At 40.3% G+C, this 18,398-nt stretch overlaps 2 long non-coding RNA genes across 2 annotated transcripts; one reads left to right on the top strand and one right to left on the bottom strand.

Annotated features, from left to right (window-relative positions):
• Positions 1-5,220: 5,220 nt before the first annotated feature.
• LOC140682583 (uncharacterized) lies at positions 5,221-10,799 on the top strand. Its single transcript, XR_012054434.1, has 3 exons — positions 5,221-5,358; positions 9,570-9,791; positions 9,902-10,799. It is a non-coding gene; the product is annotated as an uncharacterized lncRNA (long non-coding RNA).
• LOC115493627 (uncharacterized) lies at positions 5,295-15,259 on the bottom strand. The gene is made up of 2 exons (XR_003958458.4): positions 14,922-15,259; positions 5,295-5,625 (listed from the first exon to the last, which is right to left on the bottom strand). It is a non-coding gene; the product is annotated as an uncharacterized lncRNA (long non-coding RNA).
• Between the last annotated feature and the right edge of the window lie 3,139 nt (positions 15,260-18,398).

An 18,398-nucleotide genomic window follows, 5' to 3' on the forward strand; every position in this document is an offset into this window, starting at 1 on the left:
CTGCAATGATGCTACCGGATGTTGCATGATTATATTGTTTATGGTTCTGCCTTCTTAGTGAATATATTGGAAAAGCATTGTTTTACTTGAAGGGTTCAGGCACAATGTCTCTTGCAAATGTCCTGAATGCTTTAGAGTGACAAAAAATTACACAAATTGTAACCCATGGCCTGTAGATGTAATTAGGTTCCTAATTAGAAGATAGGATATAAGCTCACACATTTGCATTAAATTTGTTTGACAGAGGTTCCCCAAGTGTTTAGTACCTTCTGGCCTAGACTACCTTAGTGTGAATATAAAATTTAATTCAGTAAATCTATGCTTATTCATGCCTACATAGTGTTTCATTCTGAATTTCTTTGGCTACAAAATGCAACTGAAAAGAGGATCAGCTGAGGACACTTGGCTTGTTCCGCCTGGAGAAGAGGAAACTGAGGGGAGACCTCATTGCACTCTTCAACATCACCACAAGAGAAAGCAGAGGGGCAGGCACTGATCTTTTCTCTGTGGTGACCAGTGACAGAACCCAGTGAAATGGTCCAGAGTTGTACTGGGGGAGGTTTAGGTTAGATATCAGAAAAAATTATGTTTAAATTACATCATGTTAAATAATATCATCATTTAAACCACTGTAGGGAACAGATGTAGAAACAATTGTCCTGTGGCTAGCAGGGAGTTGAATTTGGTGATTCTTATGATTCTTCTAGCTTGATATAACTTCTGAATTCTGAGAACAGTGGATCAAAGCAGGTGGGCTGTCCTCTGCAGAGGAGGGAAAAGACACCATGAGAAACAAGATTTGTCAAGTAGGAAGGTAAAGAATTAGGTTGTGAGTTGAAGATAAAGACAGGGAGAGTTAAAGTTGACTGGAGGAAAGGTTTATGGGTGGGAGAGGGTACTATCAGAGATCTGTGTAAGGGTGAAGTTCTTAGGCAAGACTTCAAAAATACTTTGCCTTTTACCTTTGTGAAGATGAACAGTTAACTTCATTGGTTTACACAGTTCTTCTTCTGTCCTTGGAGACTCTGTCCACCAGCTCCAAACCCTAGTGTGACTATCCCTCTAGCTGCCCTTTGTTCTTCCCCTCGTGCCCTGCTCCTTTGGGACAGCCTGGGGAGGATGGGCAGCACCCTGGGCTTCCCAACACTAGGGGTTGCAGGGGGAAGGATTTCCTGCCTCCCATTCTCTGTCACAGCCCCAGACACCTCCTGCCATGTGCCCCCGAAGGAGCAGTAGCCCCTGGTACATCGCACTCCCTCCCTGCAGCCCAGGATGTGCTTTCCTTCCATCTAGCACTGGCTGCAGGGTGAACCTCTGCAGGAGCTGCAGCATGGCCCCAGGGACTTGGGGCAGGTGAAGGAACTGCTTCTCTAGAGAAAAACATTTTCCATGTTCCCTAGGGACAGCTTTTGTTTATTTATGTTCAGATACAAATCTCTTCAATTGTTTGGGAATTATAGGTTTCTCCCCTTGGAACTGAAAAACCACAACCTTTGTGAGACAGAGGTAGAGCAAAGCAAGTGGCATTCATGAACTGCTGCTTGGTATGAACAAAGGCTATTGAGATAAGACAGTGTAAAAGAAAGGTTTCTGTTCTCCCTGATTATGCACAGATGCAGTAGAGGCATGGGGGAGGCTGGGGAGAGGGAAGGGGCTGTGAAGTGGCAGAATCACAGATGCATTACACACTCTGTGAATTTATCCACAAGCCTGTTTAACACCTTAGCAAACTGAGCTGGAGTAGTATTTCCTATTTTTGGTTTTCTGGCTAACTGCACAGTCAGAAATATTTTATATTAAAGCGGATCAAACACCAAGAGGGTGAAATAGACAAGTATACAAATATTGGCCACAGTTGTTATGCCTTTTTCACCTTTGCAGAATCTTGAAAAAAAAAAAAGATTTTATCAAAATCTTAAAGGCCCCAATTATTTCAGTAACTCCTTAGGCAGATTAGAAAATTAAAGCAAAGAAGGTTGTAGATTATAGTTTTCCTGCTTTTGTTTTTAATTTTTTTTATTGGATATATGTGGCATTTTATTTCTGTTTATATTTCTTTCCATAAAATAATAACTTTGAGTGGAAAAAGAAAAAAAGGCTTAAAATAGTTATTACAAGCAGAAACCATGGCCGGGCCCCTGAACTGGGGCTATTTCTTGTTTGATAGAAGTCAATGGAAAACTCATATCAATGTCAATGCTTTGGGGTTTTTTGCTGCATTTATCATGCCCAGATAGACAGGTGATAGAGTGCTACACATGCCTGGAATATTTTTTCCATGAAAAACGTGACAGATACCACCAGACACTACTATAGTAACATTATGCTTCAACAGTGATTTCTAGAATTCCATAATGGGCTTCATTAATCATGAACATGCAACCTGTAATAATAATCCATAGTATAAACATAATTAGAATAATATTTAGAGTTTTTAAAAATTTCTTTCAGAATTGAAATTACTAGAGCAGGTTGGTGTAATCTGAAAAAGCATTCATACAATGAAAAAAGATCAGTCCCACATTCTGTGTAAAAGTAACATAAATAAGATTAAGAGTAATTTAAGACTACCCACTTGAGACAAACAGTAAAAGAATCCTCCATAAGTGGACTAATTATCTATCTTACTCAAACAGGGACTTAAAACCATTTGGTGTGGGATCCATAAATGAGTCTATTTTTTAAAGTTTGCTTTAAACTGTATCTGTACTTCCCTGATGGAAATACCCTTCACATCTTATGAATCATGTCAATCAAGACAGCAGCAAAGTCTCTTCATGGTTGAGTACGGAAATACCCAAATCTGCCTGCGGTTCGTGGTGTGGCAATCTCCCTGAAGGCAGCACATTGCCTCAGTGCCTGTGTGCTGGTGTCCCCTTCACTGCTGGTGCAACAGCTCCTCTAGGACCTGGATGAGTCTTTCTGAGCACCCACAGTAAACGTTGATCCCAGCAGCCATCAGAGTTAAGTGAAACAAGCAGAGAAAATCAGGTAGCAGGAGGTCACACGGGTTTCCTGGAAGCTTTGGAAACTTGCCTGAGTGCAGAGGCTTTGCAGTGTCGCCCAGCCTGAGCCTGAATGCCGAGTTCAAAACCCAGCAACTGCAGGCTTCACAGCCAGCCAGCTGAGCAGAAGGCAGAGCTGCACTCCATGGCCAAAATACATAATGCACCAGATCCTCATCCTATGTAAACAGGGAAATGACTGTAGCACAGCTATGCCAATTGACTCTAACCAAGGCTGTGGGCCAAGAACTCAAAGGGCATGTCTACAGGGCTCAAACCAGGGGTATATTAAAGATCTCTAAGCTGGCTTCAAGTATTTTCTTAGATGGCATAGTGCGGTTCCTTATTGTGATGTGAATGTGGGCCCCAGAAGTCACTCAGATTGCCAGGTAACTCGGCTACAACCCGTGGTCACAGGTATATACACACTGGATGGCATGGCATCAAGATATGGATGGCATCAAGGAGATCTCTGTGTCCTGCCATCCACAACAGTGCACCTGAAGTCACACAGATTTACCTGGTGACACCAGTACTTAGAATTTGTATACAACAACCTGTGTTTTTTTTTTCTTTTCTTTCTTTTGATATATGCTTGAATAAACAAGACAACAGTTTTGCCATGTTATTGTGGTAGTGCTCCTGGTAGAAGATGCATTCACAGCTTTTATCTTCATTACACTGCCTACGTGTAGACCTTGAGTATGGGAGATGCTGGAAGGTTTGAAATCCTTCTCAATGAGTCCAGTGACTAAAAATTGCCATCTACCTACCTGAAATTATTCCGATCCTTTCCCTGTGAACTGCTGAATCAGATGGATGTGCACAGTCCAGCTGCCAATGGCAATGGAAAGACCACAGATGGAATGAGCTGGCCAGTGACATCCCACTCCATCCTGTCATACAGCAAAACCTTACAGCTGTGGCAAATGCCAGATCATTGTGGGAAAAATTATGAGTATCTTACAAGCAGAAGCTTTAAATTTCCATGATTTTCAGAATATGTCCTTTCACAAGTAACTTGAGATAAGGAGTGATTGTCCCCACATACCTACGAAATAGATGTGCAGAGGGTTTCTGTAAATCAGTGCTGGAGAAAGGCCTTTTTAAAAGTTTGTCTGTTGGTCTCTTGAGAGAGAGCAATCCAGTGGGTTTGTTTTATCATGCTCACTGCTGCTTAAAAGAAGACAAAATGTGGCAAGCAGCTCATTAAGAGAGAGAGAGATTGCATCTGTGTTAATATGCAAATGCTAATCCATTAGGACCCTGCTCATACACCAATCAATCAATTAACTTGTCTGTCTCTGTATTGTTCATTATTTGAAAAATGCTTTTAATCATTTTGCTATGCATTAATTAATAGCATGCCTAGTTGAAAAGGAAAAAAAGAATTTTAGCATTCCTTGGGGCTTACATGTACAAATATTTAGTATTCAGCTGTGATTCCATGATTAAGATGTACCATATATTCAAAGATAGCACAGGGATTTACAGGAGCAGAGATACAGGGCAATTTGATTTCAACTATTTTATATATCTATATCTTTATATGTCTTTTATAAAGCACTTGATAGAGTAAGTCATTATATGCAATAGATTTATACAAATTAAATACAGAATTTCAGAAAGAGAAATCAAAGGTTATAAAATATGTTGTTTCATTTTTCTGTCATTTAAGAATGCCAGATTTAACTCCATGGTACAAAATAGTAGCAAATGGACACAGTTTCATTGCCTTCAAAAGAAATACTATAGAAGATATTAATTTGGCTCCAAAATTCAATGAGAGAGCAATAAACAGAAAAGCTATTCTGGGTGGAACTGGATTTTCTAAACAATAGTGACTTTCCTTTTAAAAAAAAAATGTATTGAGGAAGGAAATGGGTTGCAATATGGGAATCAGGATTCTAAATTGGGAAGTAGGTATGCAGTGGGACAGGCAATTTGAAATTGATACAGAGGTATGTGGAATTATTTGAGAGTAGGATGAACAGAGCTTTCTGAATATTCTAGAAATCAGACAGCATATTTTACAAATACTGTGTGCTGGAGCTTGGGGATGCTGTAGAAAAAGAAAGAGCAGCAGTCAAGGTGAGGGAAGAGTGATATACTTGAGAATTTAAACAAAGGTGACAGTCACAGGGGGTGTCTGAAGCAGATTAATAGATGCAGGAAAAATAGGAGCTGAGAAAAGTTCAGGATCAAGGATGAAATGAAGGTGACAAAGAGGTAAAGCAAAATGTGAAGCCTGGTTTTGAAAGAGTCAGGAATGATTCTATGGAGCAAAAAGATGTTCCTCTGCTGTGTGCAGAGCTTTATTTCTCTCCTTCAGATGAATATGGCTTTTACGCAGGTAAGTAACGCCATTACTTTGAATTTTTTTCATACCAGCTGTTGACTTCAAAGAAACTGTGTATCTGAATAGGGTTCACAGAAGCAGTGATTTGCAGGCTCAGAGTTCAATCTGACCTAACAGTCAATTTCTAAGCTGCCCCAGGGCTCATCCTTGTCCCAGTGTCAGGGAGGCTTGGTATCCCTCTTTGCACAGTCATGTGCAAGTGGCTCCTCTCTTCCACTGCAGCCTTCCCCATGCAGCCATCAGCGGAGCGACCTCTGTGCCCTGGAACAAAGAGAAATGCATTGCTGTGCAAGTCTGCATTTTCTGCCTGATCTGTCTTAGGTAATTTAGTCAGAGCCAAGGAACACCCATGCATTTGGACTGCTAATTCTCGGCACACATCTGCCTTGTTAAGTATGACTCACAAAGCTCAAATTGCAGAGTGTTTATCCGTTTGAAATCCTGAAGCTTTTACTGTTACAGAAGGAAAATGACTGATCCTCTCACGTAGAGGGCTGTTTTCCAAAATGTTACTATACTAAGGATTTCTAGGAACATCACTGCTGCCATAAAGCATCAAGTTAGATTTTATTAGTGAGTATATGCTGAGTACTGTACAAAGAGAGTTGAAACGCTTTCTGGAGTTGTGAATTAACTTTCATTTTTATATTGCTGAGCTGATATTCTTTTTCTCTTTCTGACTTTTGTGAGTTGTGTTTATATGTTCTATTTTGGGAGGATATTTGAGAATTTGTTCAAAAGCAGCATAGAGTAGTAAAATAAGCAGAGGGCAGGACCTTGAAATTTATAACTAAGGTCATGCTACTTGTTTACTATTTATTACTCATATTATTCTGCCTAAATGGCATGAAAATACTTTTTTGCTTCACTGTCGTAGTTTTTTTAAATTCAAAAATCAGATTGCCTCTTTATTGGATAATGCTTGCTGTGAAGCTCCTGAAAACAGAAAAAAAGGAAATTGTGGTAAAATATGGACAAATGAAAGTGTTTGTTCAAGGTCACCCTCCAAGAAAGTAGCAAACCTGGGAATAAATAAATAGTGAACTGGCAAGTGAGCACTGTGAAAATGCCAAGGGCCATAGCATATGTTTCATTTTTAAGGGAACTACTGAGTGTGTTAAATGGAGCTACTTGAATAAATTAACCCATGATCTAACCTACTGTATGCCCTATAATATTCACAATATACCTGGCTTTGGGGGTGTTATGGAAGAGATGACAGCCTCTGAGCAGGAGCTTGTTAGAAAAAGGATGGTTAGAATACCTGTGAGTGTGTAAGACTTGGACTTAAAGGCTTTAACTGATTTGGGTTTGGAAAGTTTTCAATGCTTTCAGAGGGTAAAAGATGAAAAGATTTGGTTTCTTCAGCTTTTTCATGAAAAGAACTGAAATTGAATTTTTGTAAGAAATAGGACTTGTATGAATACAGAGCATCTTTATTAAAAAAAAAAAAAATCAACTGAAAAATTTTGACCAGCTCTAATTTTGAACATGAGAAAAACACCACTCTTTTCTCTGTTGTATGAGGTGGAGTTTGGTAGCAGCTGCTGTGGGGACAGTATGAGTAACTCCTCTGGAAAACCACCGTGCTAATGTGAAGGGAGTGGCCTCGAGATGCAGGAATCATTCTATTTATTAAAAGCCATCAGTCACACACTGACAAGAAGAATAAATAAGTTACTGTGGCTCTGGCCCAAGATGTGAAACCCTGACACTTATTCCTTACTCTACCTCTGTGCACTGAACTTCAGATTAAAACCTCTCAGAAATATTAAGTGCTGAGATGTTTTTATTTTACTTTGCCATCCATAGACCAGGAGTTTAACACTTCCCTGCTTCACATGGAGTACTGGGTGGAAAGGAGCACGTGATGTCTGTGGAGCTCTATGGCTACAAAAGCCAACAAGACATCCAAGGTTCTGTTGCTAAGGAATATTAAACAGGAATTCTGTAGGCAAAGGAGATATTGTATCCAGCAGTATCCCAAATTCTGGTGGACACAAAGGAAATGAATAAACTTGGACTCATTCATCTCAGCACCATTTAAAAGATTTGGACAATGAGTTCTCACTGAGAAAGGACAAAAATCAGTAATGGAATTTTTTTTTTTTCCAAGGCATTAAACAGGAAATTCCAAACAATGGAAAGCTTAAAACATTAAATCTAGCACCAAGACTATGAATGTACTTCCTTTCGTACATATTTGTTTAGATATGAAAAGAGTAAAAAATATTTATTGCCTTTTCTTCAGAGGCAAAGACAATATTCTTTTTTAAAGTCACAGGCATGTGATCATGGGGTATGTTTATACACAGCTGAAGCTAGATAGGCTGCAGATTTTATGGTCTGGCTATGGAGAGGCAGAAATTGCACAGCTCTCTGTGCTGATCTCCCCTGCATTCCTGGGAAGAGGGAACTGCAGAACTAAGCACTTCTGAGGCTTGAAGAATTCACCAAGAGACACTCGCCTAACCCTGTGATTACTTCTATCTGTGCCTATAAACATACTGTAAATCATTATGGTATGGGAAGTTGTCTCTGTGCATTGATTGCAGATAACAGATGACATTTTAAACAAGAGAAAAATGAAGTCCTCCCGCTCCTGACATTTTCACCACTTCTTTTCTTTTACTAATTTTCAGTGTCAGAGGCGGTTTGTGCCTAAGTGCTAAAGTGTTGCTTCCATAGATTTGCAAAGTGAATTAAGCCCTCCATCCATCTCCTCTGAAGAGTGTATTGATATGCTCCTCTCTATGTGTGAGGTTGAAGAAAAACAGCTTTTTAGAGGCACAGAACTGGGGATAATATTTAAGAATTACCAGTTAGGCCACAGGTTTTCAAAAGAGTTGTATCCTGGCTTAGAGTTTATCCTTCTGTCTCTGGGAAATCTTCCAGTAACTGTTCAAAACAGACATTCAAAAATGCCCCCATTAGTGCTTTGCCTTGGGCCTCAGCCTCCTCCCTGCCCCCTTGCTTTGTCTCTCAGAGCTGCGTGGTGGGTTTGTTACTAGAGTTAGGCACAGAAACCTGGACACAGGCTAATGAAAGCCCTGCAACTTTCAGTCAACCCTTTCAGTCACCATAAATATCTTGTGCCCAGGAAATCTGTTCCCAGCATGCTTTTATCTACCAGATCCATAATTCTCTATGAGTCTGCCATAAGAAATATGAAAACCAGAGCAAAAAACTCCTCTCTGGATCTAAACAGTTACTACTGCTAAGTCATCAAAAATGAAAAGCAAGATTCCTAAAAGAAGTCTTATAAAAAGTATACAAATAAGCAAAAGTGAAAATATGCTGGAATCTTTTAATTAATCCCTATTTTCAGAGTTCCTAAGTTCACGTTCTCCTGGTTTTATTTCCTAAACTAGGGCTAGAATTATATTTTTTAAAAATTGCATATAAATTACATTCTTTTCCCATAGTTTCAGTAAGTGGAATTTTAAAAAGGCTTTCCCAACACCTCCAAGTATTGCAATGTCTTTGAAGATAAACTCCAGCCACAACCACTGACTTCAATGCTTAAAAAATGTTATATATGCCACTATGCTTGGGAGTGGCTTTGCATAAGGAAATGGTTTTAAGTAGACACAGGTGCTCCTAGAGTTATTCAAACTTGTTCATCTCTAAAGTGTCTCCACACTTGTTTGGGTGGGGAACAAAAAGTATTTGAACATAACAGGAGTGAAAAATAGTCAATGGTCTATCCTGAATTCCATCAATCCTGTATCAGTGCTACATTTATGTGTACAGACCTTAAAAAAACATCAGAGACCAAACACAGATGAGCAGAGGGAATGGATTAGGAACCCCCACAGCTGATACTGGCCTGGGACTCTGCAGGCTTGTGTCTGAGTCCTTGTCTGACCTCAGGAGGGATCTTGCCCCCTCTGTCCCGCTTGTGCCTTACTTATCCTGTTTATAAGATGAGAGTAATGATTTTGACTTCTCTTGTAGAGAATGTTGAGACCTGCCAATGAAAACTGTCACAGGAAGAAGGCTGAGGACTGTTAGAGTGATTGCAGTGGTCATTCCCAGGGCTTTTGAAACAATGAAGATAGTAACAACAATAGATTCTTTCACGAGATAGGCACTCAGTAGGTAAAAAAATATTGATTGCATCAAATGCCAATTACATCTTTTAGGCAGCAAATATATTTCTCTCTCTTTTTGGAGGTTAACATCTTTCTCTATGATTTCCATAGGTTCCCACTTGACAGCCTGTGCTTGGCCAAGGAAAATATCTGAACAATGGTGATATGCTTTGCTGAATCACACCTTTCAAGATTATTTGCTGGGTCTTAGCATTTTGTCTAATTCCTTCATGGAGCTACTGGATCCCACCTCTACATTTTCTCTTCCCTGCTGAGCTCAACTCTGAGCTCAAGTTATGGAGCCATCTAAATCACATCCCTTATTTTTCTCAGGTGGGCTAGCCCTTCGAGTCTGAATCTTACCCCCTTTCCCTTATCTCTAATAGCCACAGTAATGCCATTTTGGTTAAGCACTTAATTTGATTTTTTTTTTTTTTTTAAAGTGAATTTCACCTCTGGGAACTTCGTGTGTTGGGGCCACACCAGTACGAAGTGATGAAATCCACGTGGTTGCTTTGCCTCCAGAGATGCCTTGAACAAATATAGCCCTGAACCCAATTCCCACTCAATTTATTGGCAGGTATTGCTGTGCACCAGCACAGATATTAATGTGTCTTCCTGGACAATTGTCCAGGATTTGTCCCCACTGTGACATCAGAAGTGTTTTGTCAGGAATTTTAAAAAACAGGCAAGCCAAGATTTTAGCACAGTACAAATATGAAACAAATAGTAGGAAAAGATCATGGCATCAATAAATATTTTTGGAAAAAAAATATTTCTTAAAAAAAGTCGAGGGGGCAACTACATTACTTAAATGAAACCCCTGTAAAATTAGAGCATGGAGTGCAATGAATCAGGGAGAAGTCTGAGGGTTTTGTTAGCAGGTTGTAGCCCCTAGCGACCGACAGACTGATTAATACTGAAATCGCCTCCAGCAAAGGGATCTTGTGTCAGGAGATGAGACCTGTGCATTACTCACAGAGGTCTCCTGGAGAGCTTGAGAGCACTTTCAGCCTTCCAGTTTCAGTCTGACACTGGGTCAGAATGTACAAGCTTGGAAATGAACAGGAAAGAGTTTCACCTGCCTTGGGAAATTCAAGATATTAACATGCATAACACAATTTAATTCACTTCCATAGATCCCATCCTGTTAGCTCACAGCAGGGTCTAAATGCTATCCATTTAGAAAATGTTGTCTTGTTGTGTTTTGTTTTTTAAAGAAATTTTCCCTCTACTCTCCTTCCCCCCTTCCCTCTCTCTTATTTTGTAAATCTGTAATCAAAATACTTTTCTCATTACAGTTTCTGTCTGACATTAAAAAATGCTTTAAAATTCATAGCACATTGCTTGATGTTAAACTTTGCTCAATAATAGACCATTAGTTTACATGATACATGACTCTCTGAATACTTTGTACCAGTAAATATAACAAACACATGATAATTACTGTGTGTAACATGTTTGCATTCAAACATGACCTTGAACTTACTTTTCAAACATTTCAGAAATGTCAGCTATGATGATGATCTTTGTTCATTACTGAAAGGAGTTTCTGGGTCTGAATTGTGTAACACACATTTATATCTATTAAAAATGACACAGTAGAGCTATTTTTATTGTTTTAAGCTTTTAAAACACTTTTAAATATAAGTAGCCCTCTGAGTCATGAGATCCTGTGACCATCTCGGCACTTTTCCAATCCAAAAGTCTATTAAAAACTTTGACAAAAGGAACCTTAATTTATTTCAGAAGCAGTGACAAGGCCAACCTGCATGCTTATTAACACGCTGCTAAAAATGTCATAAGCATATAGCAGCACATTTTACTGAGAGGTAGGTAGTCCTATTGTGAAAAGCAAGTGGTATTATTTTGTGTAAAAATGGACATTATAGCATGTTTATCAACACTGGAAAACAACTGCAGCAAGTGAAGGTGTTGCAGTGATCCAATCCCTGCTTTTGTAATCACCTAAGCTTGGTCAGGCCCAGCAGGATCAGCCTCTCTGGAAGGTGATGGTCCTGGGATGTGTTATCCTGCCTTGGGAGAGGGCTCTAGGCAGTGTATTAAGGAGGCTGCAGCTCCCCAAATGGTTCAGGCCACTTGCCATGGGAGACAAAACATTCCAGCAGGATACACCACGATGTTAAAAGCACATAGTTGCTGGTTCACTGCCCTCTAGTAGATGACAATGACCTTTAACTTACAGCTGACAAGTGACCCTCACCTACACTGTATTCTGCAAATACTGAAGAGCTTTGCTGCCAGTGGGAAAAAAAATCTCATAAGGAAAAAATTGTTGTCTAGGAATGGGTGTGGAGAAACGTGACTGCTTCCAAGCCAGAACATGACACCACCTTAGCTGGAGCTGCCTATATTGAGAGAATGGGAATATTCTTCCCTGCTTCATAAGAATAAATTGCTCAAATGCTACATTCATGAAGAGTTAAAATTAGAGGGCCTCTGAATCCTTGTGCTAAAAGCAGCAGCCAGTTCCACTTCTCTGAATCCTGTATGCTTTCAAACTATTGAGGCTGCTTTAATTAACAAAGTGAAAGTGACACCATTTCTACTCCCTTATGCACATTTACATGCAGCTTCACCCAAGCATTTTCTAATTTAGGTACTGTCCACATTAGAATTCAAACCATTCCAGCCACAGTTATGTTTAAATGTGGTTGCATACTAGTTCAAGTTCCAGCATACCATTTCTGACCACAGAGGAACCAGGATTTTTAAACTGTTGTGGCTGTTTTCCTTCCCTCCCAAAGTGGTGCAAGCTGTGTTGTGCTGTTGATGGCAGCTCAGGCCTCCATTCAATATGTATTGTGTGATTTTGGTAGAGCCTTACATATTTTGACCCGTGTAGGCTCTGCTTCTGTTTCTCTGGATAGACTGTATGGACTGTGATTTGGTACCCACTACTCTGGCAGGCAGAAAACACAGTAAGAAAATCCTCTGGGACAGAAAGCATTGCATGAGAGCTCAGTTAAACAGGAGTAACAGCAAACCCACTCCTCATAGCATCTCAGCAGCAAGGCTATTCCTTCTTCCTAAATGCTCCAGTTGTGACTGAAATTGAACCATTTTAAGCAATAATTCTTTACTGGAAAAGATGGTTTGGATTCTGCTTTTTTTAAACTATGATCAGAAACTGGAGATTTTAGACATCACTGTGATTTGACCTGTATCTGTCAATAAAACAATGCACTGGTGTAAAATTGATGCATGTGGGCTGATTAAGGCTCTGGGGAATCCAACCCTCTGGACTTCTGTTTGAATAGCTATTACATTCTGTGTTTAAATGTTGGTGGACAGGTAAATGTCCTGCAGTTCACTAAGCAGCAATGCAACAACTTCATTTTCAAGCCCTTTGATACAATCTGGTCCAAAACCTGGTATCTCAGAGCAGAGATTGAAAATTCATAAATCATAAATCAAACTTGATTTAGTCCAGCAGTTTGCCTGTTGCTGTTCATCAAATGATGGAATCCTCATGCAGAAGTCAGATTCAAATCCTTGCCTATGCCTTAGCTCAAATGGTTGAAAACTTGGCTGTGGTTCACATTTAAACTCTTTTGTATACCTATATATGGTAGAGAATACATTTTCAACTCATTAAGGCATGAGAAAAGTTGCAACTCAAAACAGAAAGTTGCAATTTTTTTTCCTATTCCATCAGGAAATTCAATCCAGGAATTGTTACAAAAAACATTCTGACAGGGATGGTTTCAAATAGGAAAAGTAAGTGTCAACATTCTTAATACTGTTTCTTAAAAAATCTTAGAAGCTTTTAAGGGAAATCATCTCAAGTTTCAACTATCTTGAAGACCTGGTACTTGGTTTTTTTACCCAGGCCTTGAGTGAGAAATGCCACCTTTGAGTCACCTATTAAGAATCTCTTGCTTTTGCTTCTTTAAGATCGAAAATTAAAAGCAGTAAAATAATAGATTTTAAAGTATAAAAGAAAAAGTAAAAAAAAGTAAAAATGTATTGCTTTGTAAGTCTCATGGGAAGAAAGCCTTTAATGGAAAAAAAATCTCAAGTTTCAATTAGGACACTGTCTCAAAAATGTCTCAAGATAATAAATTAGAATAATCTAATTGGATTTACCTCATTTTTATACCAGCTAAGAGTGTGACCTCTACATCTATCTGCAGAAATCTTCAGTCAGAAATTATTCTTCTTCATAAAGTGTTTCAAAGCCCTTGACAAGCTGTTGAACAGCAAATTTCAGTGCTTTAGGACACTTTCTTTAAATTAGTGGAATATTTGTGCAATTAAAGATATAACATATTTTTTTGTGTGGTGTACAGTTGAGAATTCTGTCTCTCCAAAGAAGAAAAAGCTTTGTTTGGTGGAAATGACCCAATGCAGTAGGTGGATAATTTGTGTTTGGGTACATGAAGGAATTTTTATTTTTCAAATAGAAACATATTCTTTTGATTAATGGACTCTCAGTCTTCAAAATGCCTTTGCTATGTCCCTTTTTGGATGAAAAGTATATGTTCACCTTCTAATAAACTGTTGCACTACTGCTGGCACAACCGCTTACCACAGGTTTGCCACAGGAGCCATGATTCACACTATCATGTGTTCTTGACTATTTCAAATTATAGTTATTAAGCAGTTCTGAGAAGGCAAAGCTCTCAAAAAAATCAGCACATCCTGCAAGGCCCCAACTGTTCTGCAAACATGTCAGGTATCTCATCCCTGCCACCCACCCCACTATGAATACAGACATACATTTGTTAGGTCCAGAGTTATATTCTGCAACAATCTCTTCTGACCCATTCACTCTTTCAAAATGCTCTAATTCCTAATTATTTTTATTTTCTATTTTTCCACTTCATAATCTGATTTTTTACTGCTATTTACCCATTTGTGCTTTCACTTCCCTGACAGTGTTTCAGTGTTGCTAACTCTCTTTCCTCCTGAACTTCTCACCAACTCACTTCATTTCACACTTCCCCATTCACCACAACCACTGGGCACAGAGATAACAGACCCGAGTCCTACTATGCCATTAAACCAACATGTAACACAGACAGATTTGGGTTTTCTTCATTGTTGGTCTTGCCAGTATATCGTGTACTGCAATTTTTTTGGCCACTTTTGGGGAAAAAAGTAAGAAACTCCTGTTGCAGAGGGCAGTATTTTTTTGGTGTGTGTGTGTGGGTTTTTTTTTTTTTTTTAATGGGTGTGTCTGTCCCTGGTGCCCACAGCTTAAAATAAATAAACCCCTGGGATAACTGTGCTGGCTAATTTGCAAGATAAGCCTTTTATGTTGGGATTTTGTCTGGACAAAGTGGACAGGCTGGAGAGCTGAACACACAGGCAAACCACTCACCGGGCCTCTTGCATCACACTCAGGCATAACTGATACGTTAATCACCAATGCTCAAACACAGCCGCCAGATACCATGCCAGAAATAACTTCTGACCCTGTTCTTTCTGTTGTCCTACCATATTTCTTCACTTTAGCCTCTCTTTTCTGACCGTCGCTCACTTTTGGTTTGGAAATCAGTTTCATAAATGCTTTGCCCGTGTGCGGAGCATCCCCCCCGGCACAGCCACCAGCTTTCCCTGCGGAGCCGCTGGGCCCGGCTGAGTCACGGCTCGGCCAATTCTATCCCCGTCATTTGAGCTAATGCAGTCAAACGATAGCGAGTCACGGGGCTTGCTTGAGCTTGAGGCCGGGGGTTTCTGCTGCTGCCGGGGCTGCCCGGCCTCAGCTGTCGGCAGTGCCGGCGCCGGGCGGGCGCTCCACGGCCGGCAGGGCCGAGCCCCGGCCCGCCGGGCACCCGCCTCCCTCACGGGCACCCGCCTCCCTCACGGGCCGAACCCCGGCCCGCCGGGCACCCGCCTCCCTCACGGGCCGAACCCCGGCCCGCCGGGCACCCGCCTCCCTCACGGGCCGAGCCCCGGCCCGGGGAACGCAAAATAATTCTGTGATTCCACCGAGGCGTGCCCAGAGAAGGGCAGCGAAGCTGGGCAAGAGGCACGCCACCCTCTTATGAGGAGCTGGGCGGCTCAGGAAGCTCGAGGGAGACTGAATTGCTCTCTATCACCACCTGGAAAAAGGTCATAGACAGGTGGGGATTGGGCTCTTCTCACGGGCAGCTGACAGGATAAGGGGAAATGGCCTCAAGTTGCACCTGGGGAGGTTTAGATTGGAAATGAGGAAAAATTTCTTCCCCAAGAGGATTGTGGAGCACCGCTGGGACATGCTGCCCAGGGATGTGGTAGATTTACCATGCCTGGAGGTATTTAAAAGACCTGTGGAGGAGTCTCTCAGGTACATGGTTTAGTGGTGGGCTTGGCAGTGCTGCATTGACATTTACACTCAAGGATCTTAAAGATCCTTTCCAACCTATGGTTCTTTTTGTTTTGGTTTTTTTTTTTTTTTGAGCTTCATTTTGGTACCCAAGAGGACCGCGTGTTTGACTCTCCACTGCCTTTTCCCAAGTGCAATTCCTTGGTTTTCTGTGGGATTAGTCCCATTTTGACACCGGGATAAATGACAGTAGCATTTACTCCTGTCTTGTAATAAAACATTGCATTTAAATGGGCACGTTTTACTTGGATTGCAAAGTACTTTGCTGATGTAAATTAAGTAAACCTCCTGTCAGTGCTTGGAGATAAACACAGAACATTATATCCCTTTTAGAAGTAGATAATCTGAGGCACAAAGGACTTGAGACAAGAAGCTTGGCTGCCTAAAATTAAACACCTCAGCCCAAATGAATAGATTGCAAATCCATTTCTCATGTTAGAAAACAGCTCTTCCCCTCCACTGTCAGGAAAACAGCAGCATGTGAAGTATTTGAACTGCACTTCACAGCCAGGCATAGTAAAACCTTCAGCAAGTTCCCCAAATTAAGCCTAAGAAAAAAAAAATTGCTGGGATTATTTTCAAGATAAAATATGACCATTAATCAAATTAATTGTTTTGGATTGTGGAAAAAAAAAAACAGTCTTCAATCAAAAATTGCCTTAAACATAAGAAAAAAATCGATTTTCTTTTGAAAAGTGATTAATTTATCACTTTAATGCATCAATAGAGAAATTATGAGAGTAGGACAATTTTGAAGGTGCACTCTGAAGTATAGTCTAGAGACATCTTCCAGATACCTTGGTTTTTAGGTAATGATTAATCCCAAGAAATCTTTTTGTGCATGTTCCAGAAACAGGGATTGGGATTCTGCTGGGGCTTTCCAATGATTTTACAAAATTCTTCCGTCATTCATCTGTACCCAAACTATGAGAAGTGAGAGTCCCTTACTAACAGAGAGCTAGTGGGATGTGGGATAATCATGGCTCAGGGCAGGTCCTGTGCAACATCTTAGAAATCGTCTCCAAGTCCTAGAAAAAGGAATCTTCTGAAGGAGACAAGGAGGGAGAAGTGCCAGTAGTGGTTGGGCTGAAGGTTGACAGGCTGTTTTGGAACAACCTTTCTCTCAGAGAGTCAGAGCCCAGAGGGACTGACTTTTCGCCCCCACAGATGCTGCACTTTCTTTGGAAGTCAAGTGGTGACTCCTACCAGCTCTTCAAACCTCTGACTTGTAGAGGATTTTTAATTTACTGAAACAAGCTTAATTCAGTCAGGGTTGGTTTTTGGTTTTTCTTGTTTTGTTTTTGTTTGTTTGTTTTTTGTTTTGTTTCTTCCACCCTCCCCCCCCCACCAGGTACCAGGAACTGACGTATTCCCTTTATAGTAGAACTGACAGTAAAATGCATCAGTGGTAAGAAAAGTATCCTTTTTTCCTGTTTTATTTCTGTTTTTAAACCCTTGCTATAATATAACATTTAGTTTTATGCTTTGTTCAAATATCACATATGATTCGCGTTTGGTGAGTCCATACATAAAAAGTGTAGCTTTACCAGGTAAGATTTTCTTACTCAATTCCTTTAACTAACTTCATACTGCACAGACATCCCTGTAATACGAAGAAGTCTGTTGTTTTCAATGTAAAACACCTGTACAGAAGGTCAAAACAATACAACATCAATTTAGGTACTACACGGGGACCATTTGAACATAAGCACTTTCAGAAGTACGTATTAGATCTTGAGACTGAAATTTAAGATGCATGCAGATTACAAGTGCTGGTTGATCAATTACTTTCCCTTCTTGGCTACAAATTGCCTTTGTGCTTGTAGGCACAGGGGCACAGAGGTGCTGCTGCAGACATCACTCTGCAAGGATGGATAAGGAAAGGAGAAGTTCTAGTCTCACACCAACAAAATTTGTTTTTCATGGAGAGGCATTTATAGAAGAATTCAAAACACACATCTGTTGGAGCATTTCACTAAGAGATGGAATATTTATTTCATTTTTCTGAATGGGATGACCCAGCTGACATGCTGATTTGTTTAGCACCTGCTATGATAGTGGAGGAAGAAATCCTCATTGAGCCACAGAATCACAGAACAGAAACGTGGGTGGGAGGGGATCTCTGAATCACTCCAAGTCTCCTGCTTGAGGCAGAGCTGTCACCAGCACTAAATCACATCAACAATGGCTTTGTCTGCCCTAAATTGTTAAAATGTCCTTGGATGGAGACTCCACAGCCCCCTGGACTGCCTTTTCTAGCTTTTCTTCATCCTTCCAGTGGAAAAAAATTCTCTCTTTCACCAAAAGAAACTTTCTAAGATGCAGTTTGTGGCTGCTACATTTTCTGTTAAAGATGAGAATAGTTTAGTCTTCTCACCACTTTAACTACTTGTCAAGCAGCTGTCAGAAATCCTGTGGTAAATAAGTACATACTTACTGATACTTTTGAAAGCTTACATTTTAGAATATAACAGCCCAGGTTCAGGCTTCATTCATATGAGCCATTCTGCATCTTCCAGCTGTGATTTGTCCTACAGAGGTGAGGTGCTCCCACTATGAAGACAGTCCTGCAATTCCCATCCAGAATCAGTGAACAGACTTCAGGT

Source organism: Taeniopygia guttata, chromosome 2 (assembly GCF_048771995.1).
Source record: "Taeniopygia guttata chromosome 2, bTaeGut7.mat, whole genome shotgun sequence".
Lineage (NCBI taxonomy): Eukaryota > Metazoa > Chordata > Aves > Passeriformes > Estrildidae > Taeniopygia > Taeniopygia guttata.